Here is a 25,630-nt window from a genome sequence, read left to right as displayed (position 1 = left end):
AAACCATCACCTGTAGTGACCTATACACCTGGCATTACAGGCTGTTTCAGGTCTATTCGCCATCACAGTGTGAATGAAAAGATTAAATCTAAACAGATATTTTGTATCACTTTGCACAAGTTATTTGTTTTCAAATGGATCCGATTCTTTGTGTGCAAGACTGTTGAGGCTACAATATTTCACTCTCGCCAGTGAAACCCGGGAGATAATCAATAAGACATGCCAAACAATAGAACACAATGATTTGAGTTTAATACCCTTGGCTCGAGAATCGCTAATGTTCCTGTTGCAGAAAATCGATCTCCTCCACACTGGAGCGGCTCTAACTGAAACGCACAGGAGTGAAAGTACATCAAACACATGCAGTGCTAACAGTGTGCTACACATACAGCGTGACGTCAGCGCGCTACACACACTCTGTTATTTAGTGTCTGTCTGGTAGTCGTGCTGTGAAGAACTCAAAATAACATGCTGAACAAAGAATCTCTGGTGTTCTGGCATTTCAGTCACTTTGCTGTAGTAGATCAGATCAGTTTGATCAAACACACCAGAGACGTGTTGCTTTTGTTTAATTGAAACAGAAGCTGAAACAACAACTGAGGTGCTAACATTAATGAGTTTGTACAGATCCACTGGTATGCCAACAAACTCTCCAGTATATGTGCTTTCAACAACTTTTGGATCAATATCCATGAAGTTTCTACAGACTGCTCCTCAGAGGATGGATCCTGGTGACTAATGACCCCCGACTTGTAGTCTAGTGCCCATCATTGACTGTATAAAAATAATGGACGAAGAAATGGACACAGTGATGTCACCTATTGGCTTGTGGACTTGAGTTTGGCATTTTGGCCGTCGCCATCTTGGATTTTTGGAGCCAGAAGTAATCATATTTGGATGAGAAGGTGGAGCTGTGGAGGACGTTTGTGACTCCTCGCAGACAAACTATCTCTCAAAATGGCCACGCCCTTAATTATGCCTAACTTTTAAGCTTAAAAAAATTGAAACGGGCGAGTTTTATAAAATTCACCTCCTGTACAGTTGTCATGAATTTCGGCATTTTAACATGAGTTCTATGCGGATTGACTCACTTTTGGAGTCGGCCTCAAGTGGCCATTGCAGGAATTGCAGTTCAGGCAGACACCTCACATTTTAAATGTTTATTTCAAAAGCAGAACATAGTAAGAGTTTGGCGTCTAGACTGACTTCATCGTTCCCTGCAGATATGTTTACAAGAGAGAGAGAGTGCAGGTGGATGCTGGGCTGGAGGTGGGGCTGAAAGAGCAGGCAGCAGTACTGATGCAGGGCCGCAGCGACATTGACAATGTAGAGGGAGAGCTGGGAGAATTTTGTTGCTTAAACGGACATTGGAAGGATGTGCATGGAGAGTGACGTATGATGGGCGTAACAGTGCAGGCCCATGAGGTAGGGTTCCTATGGAGAAAGTGGGCCCTCCAACAATGTGTTGGGTAGAGAATGGGCTCTTATGAGTGATTGCTACCTTGGAAATATGCCTGTGATCAAAGAAGGACTGTCATTAAATTCAAAACAGTGCCATTTGCTATATGCCCTTGAAAAAGGCAAACCCATCTTCGGCATGATTGTTTTTCTTTTTTCGTAAAATAGTCAATAGCATCCCTAACAAAAATATATGCTTATTCTATAACTATAAATCAACTGTCAAAATTGTTAAATTAAATTTATAATTTCTTATTTTCTTTGGTATTTTTTGTCATATACCGACATGCAATGATGATTGCTGGGTAATATGTATGCTGATATTATCCAGTGTCAAGTCTCTGATCATGTGATGACAAGACAATGTGTGCACGATGGCGTGCACTGGGGCCCATTGTAACTACCTCACGCCAGTGACGTATGACGTGTGTATGAATCTAATGCAGCTCGAGTTAACTGCCTGAACTAGCTCACAGGCATTGCTCCATTTTTGGCACTTTCATACTGGCTTCATTTTAAGCCGCAGAGGTTGCCGCTTGGTCCCAAGTCTCCGCTTATTTGGTTGAGTGAAATGTCTAAATCATCCGAATTAAATTTTAATTTGTCTAATACTTTGGTTTATGAACAAATTTTGCAAAAATGACAAAGTTCCCATCAGGCTGCGCTGGACCTTGTGTCAACTAGCAGCATGCTAACACACTAAACCAAGGTGGTGAGTATGTTTAACTGTAAATATAGATACATTCCACAAATGTCTAAACTATAAAGACTATCTGCTACACATCAGCATTTTGTCAAGCTGACATTAGCATTAGCTGATAGCACCTGAGTGCAGCCTCACAGTAGGCTCACAGTCTTGTTATGCTAAATCTGATTTATCTATTTGTTTTGTTGTTTTAATCTGAATTTAAAAGCCCAGCGTGGGACAGAGGCTACTTAATAGCTTCAGCTGGATGTCCTATGCATTACATCTGTGACAGTGTTTGTGTCAGCTGTCCCTGTTTTGATTGATTTCTGCCATCACAAACCATTTTCACAGGTTTCAGTGTTTGCATGGTGAACTCTCCATCATCTGATTTGTTAACATTAATAATGCCATAGAGATAGATACAGTACGCTGGCTGACAGGCAAAGGAAATATTCAAGCTGCTCTGTGTCTTCACTGGATCTAGGCTGCATTTCATATTCTCTCAGATGAATACATACAGTATTACACTGAATGTACCACACACTGGCAGAGTTGGGACAAACTTGTGAAACAGTGTGCGGAGGTTTGCTCAGAGAGTTAAGTGTAGAGGCCAACATGTAATTAATTAACCATGTCCCTGAGGCTGAAAATGACAGCCACATTTTAGGGCTTCTATTACAGGGTGTTGAGTTGCAGGCCTCAGGGGGGGCTGCCACATCTCAGGAATCTCTCCCCCTCAAATCAGATACATGATAAATATTCAATGACACATGGGCTTATGGGTAACAACGGGCTCCGTTTCCCTGAACTTGATGGAAGAGGGGGCCTGACGGAGCAACGTAATACAGATCCTCAAACCAAAGCGCGAGTCTGCATCAACACCCCCTCGGGATTCACCCTCTGATCTCCAAAACCGTAGACGCCAGTGTCAGTAAATGATCCCCGCAGCACACTCCTCTTCTTACAGGTAAAAGCACGCTGCAGGACCAACCCAAATTCACACAGACAGGGGGAAGTGCGATGTTATGAAAGCAAATTTAGTGTTAAAACACTTTAATGTTTTAGTATCATGGGTGTAACCTTTGTTTGTCCGCCCCCTGTGCCTCCCAGTAAAGGGTTAACGTTCACTGTGTTTGCTTTTGCAGTTACTGAAGTCAGTCTCTGACAGCATGATCAATAGAGCAGATTACTTCACACTGTCAGCTATCACCTTTCTCTCAGAGCTGGGTAAATGAGCTCAACGCACCAGCGATGGAGAGTGTAAGCTGTTTGTGAGAGCGTCTGCGTAAAATGTCACAGATGATGTTTTGGGCTGAAAAGCCACAGTGTAAACCTTTTACTCGCATCACAAAACAAAATATCCAATTAAATCTCAGACGAGACAATTTCAATACACTTTGGCATAATCAGAGGAGTGACAATGTGAAGCTGATTAACTGTAAATCATTGCCTCACATCAGCATACTGAACAAAGGAATATGTTAATGAGGCAGAGGATGGGCAAAGTGTGCTCTCAGCCTGTGACCTTAATTAAGTCGTCAGACTCGGCTACTTGACCATCGGTCAGGATGCTCAGTCACACTGTCCTGCAGCTCTAACAGGACACATAACCAGCTTTTACTGGAGAGAATCACAAGGCTCTGTGTCTTTACAGAGGAGTACATTAATGCACAAGAAACATTTTTTAAATTAATTTGGACAAATTGGTTTTAGGGACACGTAGTTGCAGGATTATGTATGATCACTGGCAATGTTTTTTTGTAACCTTTTTGTACTTGAGGTGTAAATTACAAACTACTTTGCTGATTTGAATCATTTTGTTTGGTTCGTTTAGTTTTTTTAGCGTGGTATTCACTCCAAGGGTGTCAAAATCAGGTAGTGTCCATTTAGCATCTGTGTGAGATGCACAGGCTTTCCATCAACTCCAGAGTAAACCCATGAATGGGTCCAACAAACGCCCAATTTAACTCAAGAGAGTGGTGTTCAAGACCAGCAACACACCACTGCTTTTTCAGCTGTGCTTGTGCTTACAAAAGCTGGGTGTTTCTTAGCAATATCCATGATGTTTTCCTAACATAACCAAGTAGTTTTGTCGCCTAAACTTAACCGCAAACCCCTTTTGCGTCAAGATACAATGCAAAAGGCTGCTTCTGGCCTCATTTTAGTAACGGCAGCAAAACATGACGGATAGGGATGAGATCATGTTGTGTTTTTTTCTAAGCTAAGCAGCCACATCATCATTCAAATGCTTTTCAGAAAATACATCAGTAAGTGAATGCATCACAGTTCATACTGCAGACTTTCACTGTTAATTTTGTCCACAGTGGTAGCTGGTACTTCCTGTAAAGTTCAGTTCAGTTTATTAGGTGTTATGGTTCAGCAGCCACCTATTTGCAACAGAGTTGTCACATCATGATTGTTTATTTGGCTGTTGTGTCTTTTAAGGAGCTTTTAACCAGGAAATAATCATAGCTGAGCTGACAGTGATATATACGTGTAGCTGTGTGGTTTGCTGTTGTCAAGAAAAAATAAACAAGGAATACATTTTTTATATTAAAAAATAATATAATATTAAACCGAGAAAACAGTCCACGTCCTGTGTGTTGGGTGTGTGGTTGATACAAGTGAATATTGTAGGAAAAACAGATCACTGATGTTAAACATGTTGCATTAAAGTCTGAACATGTTGTGACTTTTGCATACACATTAAAGGAAAACATTTCTCATCATCCTAATAGAAAACTAATTGAAATGGTATTACATTTCTCTTCTAACATATTTGCTGTTGTAGATTAGTACGAGTGCAGGGCCAGTTCAAAACGGGTCTCTTTGAAACAGGCTGATTGCTCGGCCTCTGATGTTGCTGCTCGCAGCTATTTCAAGAACTGCTCAACCAGACAACCTCACACTGAGCACTGAGCTCCCTTGGGTCCTGAGCAGCAAACCTGCCATGACACAGTTGTGTCTCCTAGTAATGTAAGAGTATACATGCCATTTGGGAGCAAAACCTCACACAAATATTATACACTATACCTGCAGCCTGTTGTCATTCTGAGGTTGTCAAATACTGATGCTTTGTCAGTATTGAGTATTGTATTAATGCTTTGACTCAGCATTATGTATTGCCGCAGATAGATTTACAGTGGAGTTTGTTGAAAGCCCTTTGCATCTCATAAAGACACTAAAAGGTGCCTATAACGACGATATCAGTGACATCAGATAGTTGCGATGGGCCCTAGTGCATGTTATTATGCACATATCGTCTCGTCACATGATCAGAGACTTGACATTGGATAACATCAACATACATGTTACCCAACAATCATCACTGAATATCTGTATATGACAAAAAAAAATGCCAAAGGAAAAAAATAAATAAATAAAAAATCTAATTTACCATTTTAATAGTTTATGAATAGTTTATTTGGAATAAGCATATCATTTTGTTATAGATTTTATTGACTGTTTTACAAATAAAGAAAAATGAGAAATAAGAGTTCTTCTTTGAACACAGGTTGCACTGGGCCACCCCCCACCTCACAGGCCCTAGTGCAACCACACTGCCTGCACTGTCAATATTTACGCCCCTGGACGATATCATATGCCGAGGGGCGGGACAAAGTGTCAGTGTTTGAGGATCTGGGAATAAGAATGGGCTGGCACTTCTTTGGGTCCTCAGCAATAGTGAAGTGTGAAGACAGACAGACAGACAGACAGACAGACAGAGACTCCTATTTTCGTTAGATATAAACAGAATTTCAGGGAGACAGCGTTGATTTTAAACATGAAAAAATAAAAGTATGAAGTTATGAACAGAGCAGTGATTTAATAAATATTTCAAAGCAGCGCTGGAGCACTATATATTAGTGAAAAGGATATTCATATCAGTGCTGCTGCTCAGCCTCATGCACAGTTAGTGTTCTTTCACTCAGTGTTGTTTTACTCGCTGGCAGTTAAATTAGCATTTGCAGACGGCTGAGGTGCATTATGCACAAACTCAATTTAGTTTTCAATCTTCCAGAGACTGATTGCTGAAACAGAGCAGAAGAGATATGATGAAGGGAAACAACATTTGTAATGAAATGACTCTGCATAGTCTCGAAAGTTAATTAGTGCCGTATGATTCGATTGGCTGTCTGGCGCTGCCGTGCAGCTCACCAGGCTCAGGTAATCATGAGTAGACAACATTGGCTCTTGAGCCAAAGGCTCAGACATTAAAACTCAGTGGACACGCTACTGCTTGCACATTAAGAGACCTGCTACTCATACAACATGCTTTAATCCTATTAAAATAGATCGCTTACATACTGTATAACACCCAGTCAATAGAGATACATGTAATCTCATTGGCTCTGAAAAAGAAAGATTGCCCTAAAGATACTTAAGGTGGTATTAATTTCACTCTATTGATGGGGCCCAGGGAAGGCAATGAGGCTGATACTGTGTCTCTGGTGAGACATTTGACAGAGGGAAACGGGTTACATGAATACTTCATGGGCTTTGGGTGCGTATTCCCACACATTCACAACCTGTTTGTCCTGCTGCACATGGCGTGTTTTAAATCACAGGAGTGCGACAATTTAAAGAAATGTGATATTGAAATTGTTAAAAAGAGTCACGCTGTGTGTGTGTGTCGCTGCTTTTGAACATGGATAAATTTCACGTGTTGACACAAACATTAAAACCTGAAGTCTCGCTGCTCCCACCTGCAGCGACATTGACAAATCTACATCCATCTCCATGGCAACTGGTGTCAGACTAGGCCAACCTGGTTACACATGACAATACAGCAGAGGTCTGAATGGGCATCAATAACTGAACCGTAGAAATTAACCAACAAGCAGAAGATGGGATTTGAATTCATGAGACTCCCTCTTATTAAAAACTGTGTCCAATCACAGAGCAGAGGATTATACACCAAGTCTGAACCCCGACTCCTCTGCCCTCACATCATTATGGTGAGAAATAAACTAACTCACTTTCAGTGGAGCTCGTCAGCTTAGCTGTGACCTAATTAATACCAGAGAGCAGTGCCTTGGAGAGCAGTGTTGCAGTGCTTAACCATGTTAATGAGTTCAGCCTCCTCATCTGAACTGGCGGTGGCTTCACCGCTGCCTTGTAAGTTTGATTTAATTTATGAAATGATTACAGCTTAAAGGAGTCGGTATCTGCATCAGCAGGGGGAAACAGCTTTACCATGACAGTGTAATAATACAATACAATGAGTACAATGCGAGAGCTGAAATGGAAACTACCACCATAGTAATAGATAATCATATGAGGTGTCATTCAAACGCTGGGTGGTGAATTTGACTCCTGTCATGATGTTGAGCTGCAGCTGACAGCCTGTGGAAGGTGTTTTTACTCTGCTAGAAGACATCACTGAGGAATAAATGCCTGTATTACCTTGTCATATTATAGTGGGAATAGACACATTTTTGATTTAGCTTTTCATTATAAAGTAAATGTTGATTTCATATGTAATGGCTACACATAATGACACCATCAGCGAGCCTTGCTTTCACCATGCAATTCTGTCTGCCACCGGGTATGAGCTCCTGGGAAATTGAAGGCTCGATTTACGGCACAAAGGAAGTGTGTCAATCACTGCACAACCAAAACGGGAAGAGGATAGCGCTCTTGTTTTGCTCAGTAACCAGTAGATCACATGATATACAGCATTATTTTACACATCATGTATGCAGAAACTTCTTACGAAAATGGCAACCTAAGAAGAAGCTTTATTATCCTCAAATAACTGTGATTATTGAGTAACGGACTGTAATCAGTAACCTGAGTTATACTGAGTAAAACTAGACAAGTGACAGTTCAATAACTCAGGGCAGCTTTCAGAGGAATACTTTATCATTTTTTAATCAGAAAATATCAGAGTGTGATTAAGTTCAAGAAACAGCCGAAGGAGATTTCTAATGAGTCACACAGATTTATAGCTACTCTGACTAATATAGATTTACACGACTTGTAAAGACAAGAATAGATTCAGGAAAATGTTTTGTCTCATGCTGTGTTTGTACGCTGGTGACATTCAGTGTTTATGCTGCAGTGCTGCTGGTTGTCTGACTCACTAGTCCTGTAGATATTTGATTTTATTCCCTACTGTAAACAAATCTATGTATACCTAAACCATGTTTTAAGTTATGCACGTGCATATAATGCCAATATAAGGGGGAATATTTTTGTTGAGCATTAACAGACCTACATGAAGTTCAAAATAGCTAACAGTAGCTATGCATGAACAGTCAACATACTAGTTTTTTCAATTCAATTAATTCTAATTGGTGAGTGTAATCTTTAAGATATGCTTTTAATTAACTCCATCCACTGATGAGGACTGTGGGACACAGTTGAAAGAACCAGAAAAAGCTGCTAAGCTAATTGGTCCTTGAGCTGAGAGGAAAGTGATATTTATGAACTTATCATTACCTAATGATTCATTATTAGTATCTCCTCTGTTTTCATCATTATCTGCAATGCAGTCCTCCTTAGTTAAAGATTTATCAATCGTCTGATTACTCCGGATAATCCAGAGGATTTTGTGTGCCTTATTGTAAGTTTTATATTATATTATTATATTAGTAATAATATAATTAATTAATTGGAATCAAATCAAATCAAATCAAATAAACTTTATTGTCCTTTACAGGAAATTCGTCTTGGGCTCAGAGTGCGTGAAAACTGCGTTTACATTGACACACAACACACAGTACACAAACAACAATAGGGTTTTTTCCAAAGACTTACAAGTACACATGGTGTACAATAGGACAAATACCGGCCACCACGCAGGCGTCGGCCACTACTAAGCCTGGCAGCGTAAAGTGCATAGAGAAGTTAAAAGAAAGTTAAGGGAGAGTTGGACAGTTAAAATAATTTAACTGAAAATTATTAAATTAAATTATTAAAAGTTAAAAACTAAATTTAAGAGGAGACCATGTTTAGACTGAGGCGATTCCTCACTACGGAGGGAAAAGGGCTGTTTTTTTGTTCAGGAGCGCTATGGATGTAGGTATTAAAGAGAGTTTGTATCTGTTGCCTTTATACCTGCTAGCGCTGTAGCGTCTGCCTGAAGGCAGGAGCTGGTATTCGGGCAGTAAAATATTTGTTGGGTCCTTAAGAATCCTGTGCGTCTGTCTGACCACCACTGTTTCAAAAGTGTTCTGAAGGGAAGGATAAACAGTTTTGCCTATCACCCTCATGGCAGTTTTGATCATGTTTGTTATTCTGTTGCTTAGCTGGACAGTGGCGGTGCCGTACCATCTAATGATGCTGTCCAGCACAGCATTGTAGAATGTTAGCATGGTGTCAGGGTTAACTCCAAACAGTGTTAATGTAATAATGTAAGACAACACTGTGGTGGTGATTATGGTGGTGCAGTGGTTAGCATTGTGGCCTCACAGCATTAGCGTTCCTGGTTCGAACCCAGGGTGTGGGAGCCCTTCTGTGCGAAGTTTGCATGTTCTCCCTGTGTCAACGTGGGTTTTCTCCAACTACTCTGGCTTGCTCCTACAGTTCAAAGACATGCAGGTTAACTGGTGACTCTAAATTGTCCGTAGGTGTGAATGTGAGTGTGAATGGTTGTCTGTCTCTATGTGTCAGCCCTGTGATAGTCTGATGACCTTTCCAGGGTGTACCCCGCCTCTCGCCCAATGTCAGCTGGGATAGGCCTCTTAAACACCTGCGACCCCTAACAGGATATGCGGTAATGGAAAATGAATGAGGACAATAATGTGATCCTATGTTATAATCATATAAAAATACATCATTTTAATCAACTCCATGTGTTGATGAAGTCATGTGATACGGTATAACCATATTTCGTTTTTATGTATTGGTTGCAACTATTTAATTAATTATAAATAGGATTTTTTTTTCTTCTTCTCTTCAAGATATTTTCTGTTTTATTTAGAGGTTATAGAGTGCTCCAGGGATGACGTTTTTCGTAGGCCAACATGGAAGTTAGCTTCGCCCTGGTTCCCTCGTCAGAAAGTGTATAGGATTTTTCTACTGGATTTTGAATTATTGCAGAAAATAAGCTCTGTGGCAAATAAATGTTTATGATACTTACACGTTTTGTTAAGCAAGATAATTTTCATAAATGAACACCTCTTTTATGATTTTTGAAGCCCAAATGTAATCACCAGAAGGCTATCTATGGTCGCATGATTTAACATCCCTACCACAACGACGCTGTAAAGCCGTGGTCCACGTGATGATGTTCTGTGGTGTCATTTTGCCACTTGTTAGCAACCGCCTTTTTAAAGACACATAAAAGCTTCGAAATTCACGAGTGGGGTATTTACTGACATATTTTATGTCATAGAACAAAACGTGGAAGTGTCTTAAGTTTGTGTTAATGACAAACACCTTATTTCAGGCGCCTAACCAAAAAAAAACCCATTGAATTTTAGACAAGGGAACCAAGAGTGCTAAAATGCGAACTCATTTTCAGTGCTTGACTCATTCCTGGCGCACTCCAGGGTGTAGAAAGGTGGTTTTGGAATGAGAGGGAACTGAGTTGGAAGAATGAGGGGCGGAGGCTGTGTGTGAGAGGACACAATATAATGTGTACATTGGTGTCTGGCTATATGATATTGTCTTGTTGCACCTTCCACTGTGTGTTTAATAATTGTAATCACTAAAAAGATGATGCAATCTCCAGAAATGTTTGAGATGGCATATGATTTAATTTACTTCCATCAATTTCCAGTTAGAAAACAAAGTAAAAGGGAATGAAAATGAAAATAATAATCATATTTGCGTATGGAGAAACTGAAAACATCTGCAGTGAGATGAAGACACAATTTCTCAGGAAGTACAAACGGTGTGAGGATGCTGAATGTTGCACACATGCCCACAGAGACTGGAGGATTGCCTTTTCCCCCATTACACCCAGTGAAGCATCAAATGGATCTCAGTGTGCGATAAAACGATCCCTCAGTGGGTGTGAATGCAGATGAACCTAAACATCAGCTGTGTTTTTCATCAACACTATTTCCTGCGCTTACATAAACAACAGGGCAGCTCTTTTAATCTATTTGAAGTGCCCTCCAATCCGCGCTTGACTTTGAAGAGCTTCGTCCAGCTAGTCAGAGGCGCGGAGCCGACTATTATGTGCTGCTCTGCTCCAGCAGGCAGAGTGAGATGCAACCCACTCGAGAGGAAAACCAACCCGAGTATATGTCTGAATCTATGTGGCTCCTGTCATTTGAAATTTGCAGTGTATAACAGACAAAGTGCAAAGCGAAATGACAGAAAATGGCTTGTTTTCCCGTCGCTTTGAAGCACAGCCAAGGTTGAAGCACAGACAGCCGGCGGGCTTTCATCTGCAGGAGAACATATGCTTTTGAAAATAAATGTTAATCACTACACTAAAGAACCTTACACTTTTATATTGTACTGTGACAGACGGGAAAAAGTGGGAGGAAAAGCTGCTGCAGCGTCAAAGAAATGATTTGTGTTCAGTCATGACTGTTGGAATGTTCCCAATGATGCACAAATCACAGCAACATTATATAATTAATGAGCCGTGTTTGAGAAAAGAGAGGTTCTTTGTAGTGAATTAAAATGATCAGAGGGAGACTCTTGTTGGTCTGAATGATGTTTATTGCAAATGACATTCTCATGCATACAGAATATCACTTATAAGAGCTAACATGCATGTAACGCGTGTCAATTATTCATAGCCCTAAATGGTATTTGTGCTCATGATAAATATTACCTGCACTGACTATAATTTGACTTTAAGTGGTCATCTCCATCATCGTTTGAGATTACAAACAATAGCAGATACAATCAGAATCATTCAGGGACTCCTGCTCTTTGGAGTGCAGACGCAGGTAATTGCATTCAGTTGTACAAAATTGCATCGGTAATTGCTCGCTTCAAGGGTTATTTGGTAACTTTGTAAACTGTTCGGTTCACAAAACCCAGACTCATGTAAAGAGTCGATCTATTTTGGTCTTTTATGGAGGAAAAAAAAAGTAGCCACAAACAGTAGATTATTATTGCGCCACAGAAAAATTGATTGCCTCAACTAAACCACAAAAGCCAATAATGATGATGGATATTAGAATGATGTATATCATGGACTTATGAATTATACTGAACGTGGCTTACATTGTGATTATGAACCCCAAGCCTTCCTCTGCGCTTGTGATTTTTCCCAGGAAACCGCAGTGACCCGGAGGGTTTATTATTCAGCCGACACTCGTGCAAGACTGGCAATCCTCGGTTTACTCTTCAAAAAGGCACTCTAAAATGTAAATGACTGTTTAACGCTGTTCTTTCTACTGGGACGTTTTAATGGTGTGAAGCAAAAACACTATTTCCATACAGCCTAAGCAAAAGCTGCTGTATTCACATTACCCCGCTGACAGACGACCGTTTGAAATTGCTCTCCATCTATTTAATGCAGAGCTGAGTCATGTCGGCACTCAACATTCAAATCTGGACATGATGTTGGGCGGCAGAAAACATAAAATGTATCAGCTGTGATCACATAAAACCATTTAGAACAGCAGAGAAAAAGGTTAAAACATTAGTTTTGTGCGATCTGCCCTTGATATTGTTGTGGATTGACAAGGCAGCTCTCGTAGGAGAAGAGAAATGAATTCCCCAGATCCCTGTACAAAGTAATCTCCCTAAAAAACAATGTTTTATCATGAATAGGAAACATCCTGTGGGGTTTGTCAGTATCTGTATTTGTTGCAGTGGAGTTTTGGAGCATACTGAGCAGAACTATTTATTATGTGCTGCCAAACCTGCCAGACCCTGTAGACATGCTATAATACATCCACCCCAAAACACAGCATGTATCTGTTGTTATTCTGCCTATAATGGTATTTTAAGTTGTATTAGTTCTGTGCAATGACATTACATAGAACGTAATGTACATGCATCTATTTTGGGGGATTTATACTGTGATATAGTGAATCACAACCATGTTTCCTTTATACCAAATATGTCATCTAGTAGTACTCATAGTGAGCAGTGATAGCAGTACAACCTTTCACTACACTGACAACACTGTAAACACTGACACCACAGATATCACTGAAGGTTCATTGGTTGATAACGTTGCTTTGGTCTAGAGTAGAGCAGGCACTTTTTATTTGGATTTATAACTACTGTTCGAACATGGAAAAAGAACCAAATATTAGGGTGTTTTCACACTTGGTCGCACAAAGCGCTCTAGGTTCACTTTGCTCTTTGCTATTGTATGTAGCCCTCTAGATGACATGCTGTTGCACTGGCATGCTTGAAATAAACAGACGAAACCATGTCGGCTTGTAACACCTACAAGGCCACAGGGCGAGGAGTCGTTTGGTCCACGAAAGATACTGCACGTCTCCAGATGTGGAATGTAGAATACATCAAACGGCAACAGTCTACAGCACAGAAACACTAAGGTTTTCCCTTCAATTTTAAGTTCATCTGAAGACCAGGGGCTTCATAACCGCACTGCAGTGCTCCGTCAAGGTAAAAACAAAACTATGTCAATATATATATTATATATAGGCTATAGTGTGAGCAGAAAGAGGACTGAGGCCCCATCAGAGCTGCAGTTGACCAGAAAAAGAACTGAGTACCTTTTCTGTTGGTCTTCTTTTTGGTGCACTTTAAGAAGACTGAGTTTTGTTTTTTGTTTTAAAAAGACTATATGTGAAAACACCCTTAGATCTGTAATCATCAGCTGGAATTCAAAATTGTCAGTATACACAAGCACAGCAGGCTACAGAAGCAATGAAAGTCTAGGTTAAAAGAAAAAAAAAATCCAGGCCATGTTTATCTAATATTTAGGAGGTACCATCTTAGCTTATAAAAACAGGATGTTATCTCTCTTGCAGAACACTAATGTCCAGTGTTTGTGACTTCAGTTTGCCTTTTGCACAAGATCAGTGTGGTGCATCATTTGTAGTGATGCAGGCATTGCACCAGACTGTTGTGGTAAAAAGGGAGCTGAGCCGGAAGGCGAAGCTTTTGATTTACTGGTCCATTTACGTCCCAACCCTCACCTATGATCATAAGTTCTGGGTAGTGACCGCAAGAATGAATTTGCAGATACAAGTGGCCGAAATGAGTTTCCTCCGTGAGGTGGTTCGGGCATCTGATCAGGATGCCTCCTGGGCGCCTCCCACTAGAGGTTTTCCAGGCACGTCATACTGGTAGGAGGCCCCAGGGAAGACCCAGAACTTATTGGAGGGATTACATATCTCATCTGGCCTGGGAACGCCTTGGGGTCCCCCAGGAGGAGCTGGAAAGCGTTGCTGGGGAGAGGGACATTTGGGTTGCTTTGCTGGGATAGACAAGATCTCTTGTCTTGTTTGTTTTGTCTTGTGCTCCAATCGGATGTGTCTTAGCAGCCAACCAAGTCAAACCCCCTAATTGTAATGTGGCTCGTTGGTCTAGGGGTATGATTCTCGCTTTGGGTGCGAGAGGTCCCGGGTTCAAATCCCGGACGAGCCCTTTCTGAGAATGGTTTATGAGTCTCAAAGGTAGATTCTGATTCTTTGCGTGATTAAAAGAAAGAGCCCTTTGCTCTGAGCAACCGTTGGGAATATTCAAACAATATTCTGACATGTCTGAAATGCACGGCAGGTTCATCAGCGTGGGTCCTTATCTGACAAAGGGAAAAAAAATAGATGGGGGTATTTATCTCTGAGAGGATTTCTGCTTTGATACTCCTTTGCAATAAATCTGTCTTCAGCCTTCAAAGGGACAATACAGTCTCTGTGGAACATATTCTGTCAGCGTGACGCCTAAAAACCTTCATACAGGCTTTGTTTGCCTCACTGACTTAGTGTCTTTAATTGCTTCCCCAATCTTTGTGTGATAAAGTAAGTGAGATTCTTTCAGCCGTTCGTTTTTATAATCAACTACCCTCATTGTCGTGTCCAGGCATTATACCGAGCAGGTATTTTACTAATGTCAGGAACACAGAAGAAGCAGCATTGCAAATCAATCATCTCTATTCTCTGCAAACAGATTCACTTTCCAGAGAACAAAGGAAAGGAGAGCCAATCGCAGGTTTGGCACACACTGTGATGAAGGGCAGATATTCAAGAAACACGCATTGGATTTAGGTTAGCTAATTACTTTTCAAATTGACCCATTTATCTTAATCTGAAAGGCGTCAAGATAAGACGACTGTATTACTAAGCAGTGCGGAGAGATCCTTTGTTATGGGTGGACAATGTGTGGATCCACCTACACTTTGATAACACATTATAATTGTATGAGATGAAAGTGTGACACATAAATTGACCTGCAGTAGTCAGTATTATCATTAAAATTCAGCTTTAAAGGTTTCATCATCCCCATTATTAGGCTCCTACACCTGTAAACTCCTTGTATACAAGAGTTTCAACAAGAATTTGTTTACATCAAAGTATATAGTACAAAGGCTACTTTATTTTATTTATAGCATTTTGCTCAAATGTGTTTATATCTATTAATATTCAGTAAAATCTGGATGTTGCCTGAGCAACCCATGAAGCATCTTAGAAGTCAGAACAAAATGTAACAGATTTTTTGATGTTTTGAGATGTTTACATGTTTTAATCTGGTGATGAGTGACAGGTGAGAGAAATGAGACCATTAACTGACAACAAAAGGATTATTTTTCCCAGCTCTACCAATTTACTATACTATTCAGGTTGCTACATTTCAATCATATTTGAATACTGCAAAGGCGAACCCATAATCACTGAGCTTCATTTAGCACAGGTTGGATTCTTTAAAGAAAAACATGTGCAACACATTTACTGTGTCAGGCTTTTCACATTTTTGTTTTCTTTCTGACAGATCTTGTATTAGAATCCACACAAGATGTGTTACAGAGGTAGCACTACTCTTAATGTCTGCACAGTAATTTTGGAGCTGTTTGGCAGAGGCAAACTCAGCTAGGCTAAATGAAACAGTCTCAGTCAACTAAGTTGTGCTATATTTCAAAGGTCAGAATTCACATTTTTGTGAAGGACAAAATGCTATTGGCAAGACGGGACAGTTTATCCCAAATCATACATATTTTTCCTCTTATCAGTAGTGCTATTTATCAGTCTAGATTGTTTTGGTGTGAGTCGCCGAGTGTTGGAGATATCAGTCATAGCGATGTCTGCTTTCTCTTGAATATAATTGAACTAGATGGCACTCGGCTCGTGGTGCTCAAAGCGCCCAAAAATACATTTGAAAAACTTAACAGCAATGTCTCTTTCCAGAAATCATGACCCAGTTACTCAAGATACTTCACAGACTTTGCTGTGAGCAGGTTCATGTAACAATTTCTTTCTGCAGAGCTACACCCGTTAACTGTATCACTGTACAGGAACAAGCATGCATCGACTGCTTGCTCCTTTAGCACCACTGAGCTAGCTAGCGTTACAGCTCAGCAAGGAGGACAACATTAATGTCTACATCTCAAGCTGTCATGACAACCTGGGATCATTCAGAGGTCGTCGAAATCCAGCACTTGGGCAGTGACTTGCGGCATCTGATACTGCCGAAAAAGCTGTCCTTTAGCGACGGCATGATACACAGCCAGTCGCCATTCAGTTTAGCAGCATCAGGGGAGAAATGTGGCGGGACATGAGCAGAAGTTAAGGCGGGGAAAGTCCAAGTAGGGCAGGTGGGAGGGGTGGTAACTCCAAACTCTGTTGTTTTTTCCTAAACCTAACCACGTGTTTTTGTTGCTTAAAAACAACCACATGCATTAGTTGTTGTTGAAAAAAACATAAATTTGCGGTGTTATACCGACGTAGTGCGTTTATTTTAAAGGAGACTGTATGTAAATGGTAAATTTCTTGTGAGAATGGAAGTGTATCTTGAACAGACGTTGCGCTAGACTTTTTCCTTGCCAGTCATTTTGACCGACAGGGTCATAAAAATCCGGTCATAATCTATTTTTACTGGTCATTTTAATTTTCGTTTTTAAATGATAATAGATATTCAAAGACATTTAGTTTTCATTCGTTCGTTTTTAATAAATCCAACAAGCAACTTATAAAGTGTGCATTAATAAGGACATGAACAAAAAGATGAACAGACATCCACACACCGCAGTGCTTCAGTTCGGCGTCTGTTCTATTTTTCACGCAAGCCGCGAGTGCTTCTGTCAAGCTGGATAGATTGTACCAAACAGGAAGTCGGACACAGAAAAGATGAGAGAATCCGGCCAATTTTCAAAATAAAATAACAGCACGCACTGAGGAACGTGAGGAGAAAATACCATGTTTATAATTTAAAATAACACAACAGTGCATAACCGAACACATTTTTCAATACCCTAATCACTTCATTACAATTTTAATTTTGTGTCACCGAGCCTACAGACATAACTACATACATAAAATGGTCAGAACAATATGCCCTATTCATTCAGTGTTAACCCAACACGCTCAATACATGGACATGCAATGACAAATTGTCATTAACTTATTACGTTATAAAAAACGATTAAAATATGGACTTACCCATGTTTAAAATGACCTGTTGAAGTGAAAAAACGAGTACTGACGGGAACAGACGAGTGGAGTCGATGTTTAACTGGCGCGGAGAGCGCAGGAGAAATGCGCTGCCTGTGTGGACAGTCAAGCGTCTGCGAGTATACTCGCAGGACTTCTGCGGCACTAACGCATCTGGTGTGTCCAGGCCCTTATGTCAACAATGCTACATGAAGCAGATGAATGACTTTTTCTCTACAATGTGAAAATGGAAATGTAAACCACTGACTGTGCACTCCGCCGCCAAGTGGGCAGGGGTGGTAATTGCAACCAGTCAAAATGGCCGACGGCCTTCAGATTTTCCGGTCATTGTTGTAAAAAGCCGGTCAATGAACAAAAATATCCGGTTAACGCGACCCCTGATCTTGAAAGAAGACAATGCATGTAACAGGCAGAACTTGACATGGCGTTCCAAAATGTCAACAACCAATGCACCCAGGGTGCCTTTCAATTAAAAGTCCATGACCAAACATCGACATGTGACGAGGTCGGAATGAGAATGTGTTGGTCACAAGCACAAGTCTCTTATCCATAATTAGATGCACACTTTCTTCCATGCAGTGATACCATTGGCAGGTGTAGTTCGGTAGAAAAAAAATAGTTTCTACATGAAACTGCTCACAACAAGGTCTGTGGATTATCTTCAGTAACTGGGTCATGATTTCTGCAAAGAGACATTGCTGTAGCATTTTTCAAATGTATTCATTTGTGTCTTTGAGCACCACAAGCTGAGTGCCATCTAGTCTCATTATATTCAAGAGAATGCAGACATCTCTATGTCGGGCATCTCTAACACTTGGCAACTCACACCAAAGCAGTCCAAAGTGATAAATAGCACTACAGGTAAGAGGAAAAATCTGTGTTTTTGATTTTGGGTGAACTGTCCCTTAAAGGCACATCCAGATACAGACTTCTGGCTGGAGTTCACTAATAGCACCAGTTCAGCTTTGATCATTTCAGTATGTATTACCATCATAAGTTCCACCCTGTTTATTTATCAGCAGCCAGTTTATAGTTAGTGCAACTTGTTCAGACATGATCACAAAGAGAGGATGCTGTAAAGGTAATTTACACAGTCAGGATGATCAGGAGAAAGTCTGTTGAAGCTCCAGGGAAGCTGCTCTTTAAGCAATCCTGCACTTCTACATTCAGTATTTCCCCGTGGTACCGATACATTACAGTGACTCACACATAATAATGAGGAGACAAAAAGCTAAAGCTACAGAAGCTGCTTAAGCTTCGGTTCAGAGCAGGCCTGGAGCCTGACATGGACCGTGCCAATTGTGAAGACAGGCTCATTAAAGGCAGCCTCCCCTTGTGTGACAGCGGCCATTTGTTTAAGAGCCTATCTCCTCTCCAGCCAACCCAGATGCGATAAGTCAAAGCATAAGAGCGCTCGCAGAGACACCTGACAAATGACAGTGTGTACCTGCCTCAGATCGCAGCAGCATCTCTTTGGAAGAGTAATGTCCAAGAAGAGGAATCAATTTCCTGCAATGAATCTCAGCTGAGACAAAAATCTGCAAGATGTTTATGGGAATATGTGCACGCATATGGTCCGACAAGAAGTCAACCTTAGATGGAGAGAGGATGTAATATGTGCAACAACAGATGCGGGGCAGATTATGTCATTCAATAAAATATATCTAAGGCAACATCGCTGAAAGAGTTTGTTATTAAGAATAACAAAACACTGGCTGCTCAGTCATTCTTTAGTCTGACGCTTTAGCTCAACTGCCTCAATACATCAATACATATTTTTAGACTGTGCAAAAAATATTCTCAGTCAAAGTCACCTCAAGGATGTGTTTAAAAATGTATTGATTTAGAATAACACCAAAACAGACCCTTTGTATCAAAACTTTTGGGAGGAAAAGTTTCACATGAACTATTTAGAATTGTTGAGAAAGCAAAATTTCAAATGTCACCTCTGGAAGTGTTTTACCAGATATCATGTGATACGACTGAAAGCTCCACAACAGCTACTAAACAGACTTAGCTGCATAACCACATGAAGTAGGGGTGCTGGGGGTACTGAAGCACTCTGCTGCAGCACCCTGCAATTTAATGGCAACGTGTCATGTGACCAATCAAGTACTGTCGGTGATGTAGCAAACTGAAAAACTGTCAGAATGACACAAAAACACATTTGTGATTATTCTGGGAAGCCTCAACAGAACAAAAAAAGAGTCAGCGAGTTGAGGCAGACTTGCAGCCCAGTCCGAACATCTCTGGCATGTCCGCTGCAGCACACACCTGATAGTGTACAGAACGCATCTACAGGAACGGCACCCCCGCTGGGTCCATGTCATTGGTCCGACAGCCCACTGGTCCGACATCCCATTAGTCCGACGGTCCGCGGTGCTGAACGGCTCCCAGCGGGCGTATTTCTGCCTTGATGGTGCGCCTTGACCGGCTCTGGGTCAGCTGGGAAAGGCTTGTGGTGAAGCAGGCTCACGGCTTATGTGTTTGTCACTTTCTTTTTCATTTTAACCCACACCATGATCTTTTCCCATCCCATCCACATTCTCACTCTGACCTCATCACACATTGACGTTTTGGTCATGGACTTTCCACGTCCACACACGACATGCAAGGTACCCAGAGTGCTTTGGTTGTTGACGTTCTGGGATGCCGTGTCAAGTTTTGCATTGTCTTCTTTCAAGATACACTTCCTTTTTCACAGGACATTTAACGTTGACATACAGTGTCTTTCAAAAAAAACGCACTACGTTGGTACAACACTGCAAATTGATGTTTTTTTTCCTTCAACAACAAACCCACATGATTGAGTTTAGGCAACAAAAACACGTGGTTAGGTTTAGGAAAATGAACACAGTTTGGCTTTGTAATCTTACGGGACATGAACATTGCTCTCTTGGGTGAAAGTCGGAGTTTGTTGGACCCATCCACCATCCTTTCCTCCTGCAGGACTCGGACTTTTGCCGCCTTAACTTTCGTCCTTGACCTGCCACAGTCCCCCCTGAACTATAATTGCAACCAGCTGCATATCATGCCAACGTTAAAGGACGCCTTTTTTCGTTGGTTTCTGACGCTGCAAGTCACTGTCCAAGCGCTGCATCTGACAACTCTGGAGTGAGACTGGGCTTGCCTTGCTGAGATTTTTTTAAAAACTCCAACCTCAAAGCCACCATGAACAAGAAGTCCTTAAAGTACTCATGGAAATTTGGACATCTACACTTCCTTGACAACTGGACAAACTTAAGGTGCTGAAGGCAGATATTTCAAAAAAAAAACAAAACACATTTAACATCCAGTAAAACTAAATATTGTATGCATAGCAAAGCACTATATTGCCTCTTTTCATGTGCTTTATTTCACTCTCTGGAGATCTTCGCTCACTGTGACCTTCACCTCCTCTACTCCTGCTCTATTCTGATGCAAAGCGATCCACGCAAAATGACAGTGTTTACCATAAAATCACATCCAAATGCAGGTGTGTTGGAACATATCACTTGAATCTTTGAACAGAAAATCCCACACAATGCTCTTTGTGAAATTGTGAAGCTGAGCAGGAGCAGTGTGTGGGATTTACCATAAAATGGTAAAATGGTCTGAGGCATGTGGTAGCAAAACAAGAATAGAGCTTACATGCTTGAGAAAATAATCTACGTGTGTTAATGTTGTAGTATTTTCAGTATGCATATCTGACAGCTTTTAGTCATAAAACATGTAATTCAGTGTGAAAATAAGGAAAATACAGAACCAAAGTCATGAAGCAAAGAGATACATATTTTACACAGTTCTGGTTATTGACATTTTCAGGGCATACATGAATCAGTCAAGCTGGCACCAGATGTCAATATTACGTCACAAAGACAATGGACACTTATGTCGGACAGACGTTAAATTTTGGTTGGAATGGAATTCGAGTTGACGATATTTTAAATGTTTAATGACCATAGAATTTCATGATATGTGGACATTAGCATTATGATGTTTTGCAGATGTTGGGTTTTGACTAAATGATGTTATTCTACATTATTGCAGCTTTCAAATAAGCTCAAAAAATAACTGCCCACAGACGCCATAATGGGAGATGTGATGAACTCACTGTCTTTGGTTTAATTCGACTCACTGTTTGATGATCCAGGTGCTTTGGTTGGTTTTAGAGTTGACTGACTTGCAGGATGTATGGAGCGTTGCAAGATGACGATATGAACTGATTGTCTTGACTGTCGAGTTCAAAAAAATGAAAACAGCAATCCCCAAATAAACAGGCAGCCTTCATAAAAACAAAGTTCAAATCAATGGGGTATTAAACAACTTTATAAAACAATAAAAACTAACCAACCAAACACAGTTAAAGACGGTTAAAGACTGTAACCCTGTGGCATCTTCCACACTCCACATTCACTTTATCATACCTGCCTTTAATTAAAGGTTCCCTAGATGCCAGGTCAGGTGGTGCATTAGAGTGACCCAAAAATAACAGGAAACTAGGACTTCCTAGAAGTGGCTGTAACATACAAGATAACTTTAGCATGAGGCGTTTGGAAGGTGTTGGATTTTGGTAACATAACAACACAAGTTAAAACCAACAAAATATCAAAGTCATTTGTTGTCAATATTCTATTTCAAATTGACGTTGCCATTGAACATTCTCACATTGAAATTTTGGTCACCCGATGTCACAACCTAAATTCGGAACAAAGGGATATTTTGCACATCTCTTTCCAAACAGATGCATTGTAGAGGGACGAGTAGAGCACAACTTGTAGAAAAACTCGCACATACACTGTCCAACTAGCAAAAATAATGATTTTAATTTTAAGTTTTGGTGAAAATGTCGCAGTGTTAACATTTTGGCAAAAACGTCACACCATTAAAATGATTATTATGATTTTCTACAACTGAAATTCAACCAAAAATCAATGACCTTCACAACCTTACTGGCCAGCTGGGAGTAGTTCATTCGATAAGTATCCTCACCCACTTTCCAGACAAGCAAATCTACATAGATAAATACCTTTACACATACAATAATAATAAATAACAGTGATAATAAAATATTAAGTGAAAAATATTGTATTATTATTAGACATCAATAATAATAATAATATCAATAACAACACAATAATAATAGATCAATAAAGTTTAAAAATGACATAAAATAGAGTGATGCTACAGTAATTGTGATAAATAATAATAATTTAAAAAAAAAGCCAAATTTCAACTATACCTTACCTTCCGATAGGGGCTGTAAAATCCATAACACATCACTGGACCCCGAAATGCTTTTGCTTCTGAAGAACATGAACATAATATCACTGACTTATGAGCCTGAAAAGGACTCATAACCTGGAAAGATTTCACATAAAAAAAATACCTAAAACACCCATTAGTTTACATCACTTTCACAAGAATACATCACATAAATTATACTATGTACAATACTCCCCTTGACTAATCTCAAATATAATTTTAAATCACCTACTGTGCTGTAGGGCAAAAGAAACCAGTGATATACATGTAATATTATTAACTGTAACATACACTGTAACACTGTAGCTGATCTCCAGTCAGTGTGTAATTTTTTCCACATCCTTTTAATAAGACATTAAACAAGTGCCAGGAGCTGTGAAGGGTTAAGCTGCTATAGCTGTGTGCTGTCTGTATTTCACTTCCATTATAGCAGTCTCCCTCTGGCTGTATCGAGTGTCTGCTGCTCAGGATGTGGTGCAACAATTAATCCTCAGATTGATTCACTTCCTATTGAATTGCCCCCAAACTGAAGATGTAATTTAACCTGTCCTTGTTAATCCTAGACCCTGCTTCACTCACACGACTTTTAAAAAAGGAGACGAGACATGCAGCGACTGTTTACTCATCAATTTCAACCCCGCTGAAATCACTTTTGTGTTACAGCGTAGAGTCGCTGCAGTGTCGAATCTCCCAAGTGTGGTCAGTTAAACTTTTTCTGTTTGAGGAGAGACTTTTAATCAATCGAAAACAGCATCATTGATCATTGTAAAGTTCCAAAAATCACTGGAAGCAGAGGTAGTAGTTCTTTTTTTCTGTCCCAGCTCCAGTACAGCTACTAAATGGATCTTTTTTTTGTCAATGACTGTTTTCAAGGTGAAGAATGAACTTCACCATGGAAACAGTGAAGTCTTAACTTTTAAGTCAACTTGGGTGAGACGTTCTTTAAGGAAGAGTTTAACATTTTGGGAAATATGTGTCTTTGCTTTCTTGCTGAAGAATGTGATGAGAAGATCAACATGGCTCATATTTTTTTGTTGAACACTGGGCTACAGCCAGGAGATGGTTAGCTTAGCTTTGGTTCTGACTTCTTTTATGTGTGTAGTGTAAAAACAATACACAAGTTGTGATTTTACCTGGGGTTATGTGCTGAACTATTTCAAGGGAGTTGTTTTCATACACTGTTGTTTGTACAAATTAAAAAAAAAATATATATAACATGGTTATTAGTGAGCTTAAAGCCTAGACACCCCAAACTGACACCAAAGAACAAGCCGCGATCAACGGCTTCTGTTGCATCACCTTATGTTGCCCATGTCCCGTCAAACATATAGGATAGATTCAAGATGCTAGTTAGCCAGTTAGCATATTAACAGCGCAACCTGATGTTAAAAGAACAATGATATTTACCATGCCAACAATAACACAAACAATTAAAAACCATTTCTGCTAAAGAGCTCAGTGGCTAAAAGCAATAATCTTACCTCATATAACAACTTTGTTTCAATCTTACGTCCTCTTGACTTTTGCCATTTGTTTGCTTTCCTTACCTCCATTTCTCTCCTTGTGCACAAAGCTGAATCAGAGTAATTTCATTCATCAACAAGCTTCACCCAGCTTAGAGTTGCTGGTAGTCAGATTTTGTTACCCTTGAACAGAGCCAGGCTAGCTGTTTCCCCGTTTCCAGTCTTTATGCTAAGCTAAGCTAACTGTCTCTCAGCTTCAGGCTCTTATTTATCATGCAGATTGAACAGCGGTATCTATCTTCTCGTCAAAAAATCCATAAGAATACAACTCTTCCTCTATCTCTTATTAGCCATTTTTACACTGCCTGTTCAAGCTGGGAATATTGCGCCATTGTGCCACCTCGCTGTAAGGTGCGATCGTGGAAAAGGGGGAATAGAGTTGTCTCGACTCTGCGCCAGGAACACAGGTCGTAACAGCCCTGAAATGAGGTCTGTGTAAAATGTAATGATGGAAAGATGTGATCATTGCTGGAACTGGTGTGACATTTTATTTACATATTGAGTTGGCAACGTTAGCGGCTAATTAAAAGAAGCAGAACAGCTGCCGCAAATCAGGAAAACAACGAGATTTGGGAGCTCCTTACCTGCTGAGCAGAGGACGAGATCTGCCACCATATAACAGAGACGGTAAATGATTGTGATTGACATGTTATGCCATTGTTGCTGTTTAGAAAGCGCTGCCAACATGTACGTTATCTGTCACACTGGAGGTTGACGGCGTAGTGTTACATATCACACCTGTAATGCCTCTTTTGATTGCAGGATGCCAGGATGCAGTGTATAATCACACTCTGGAGCGGAATGATGCCGCCATTGTTTGGATCTGTGTAAAAATGCAAAGGCAGCATAAAGAAGGGACTTTGTAGCGGCCCTATAGTGTGACCTCTGTGTACAAAGGGCTGTGGATTCTAAATGTAGCACTTAAAACAGTTCATCTTTTTTGCTTAAGCTCATGTACTGAGATGATTCTTGCAACTTTGGGGTTGTATATCAACATGGTTAAGCTGCTTTGGATAAATGCATCCGTTAAGTGAATGTAATGTAAAAGCTTTTCTCTCAAAATGTCAAACTGGAACTGGACATAGATTTCTTTGTGCTCAAACCTCTACATCTCATTGACTGGCTGAGGAAGACTGACAATCAAAAGCTCCAGCACAGCTACTGAACAGACCTGAGGTGAGATTGTTTTGTCATCCAGAAATCTTGTTTACTCTTTG

General features: G+C 40.3%; 1 non-coding gene across 1 annotated transcript; it reads left to right on the top strand.

The window, feature by feature from the left end:
* The first annotated feature begins 14,560 nt into the window (after positions 1-14,560).
* trnap-ugg (transfer RNA proline (anticodon UGG)) lies at positions 14,561-14,632 on the top strand. The gene has a single exon. It is a non-coding gene; the product is annotated as a tRNA-Pro (tRNA).
* The last annotated feature ends 10,998 nt before the right edge of the window (positions 14,633-25,630 follow it).

Source organism: Epinephelus fuscoguttatus, linkage group LG4 (assembly GCF_011397635.1).
Source record: "Epinephelus fuscoguttatus linkage group LG4, E.fuscoguttatus.final_Chr_v1".
NCBI lineage: Eukaryota > Metazoa > Chordata > Actinopteri > Perciformes > Serranidae > Epinephelus > Epinephelus fuscoguttatus.
Note: the sequence above shows the minus strand (reverse complement) of the source record. Positions and strands in the feature narration are given on the sequence as shown.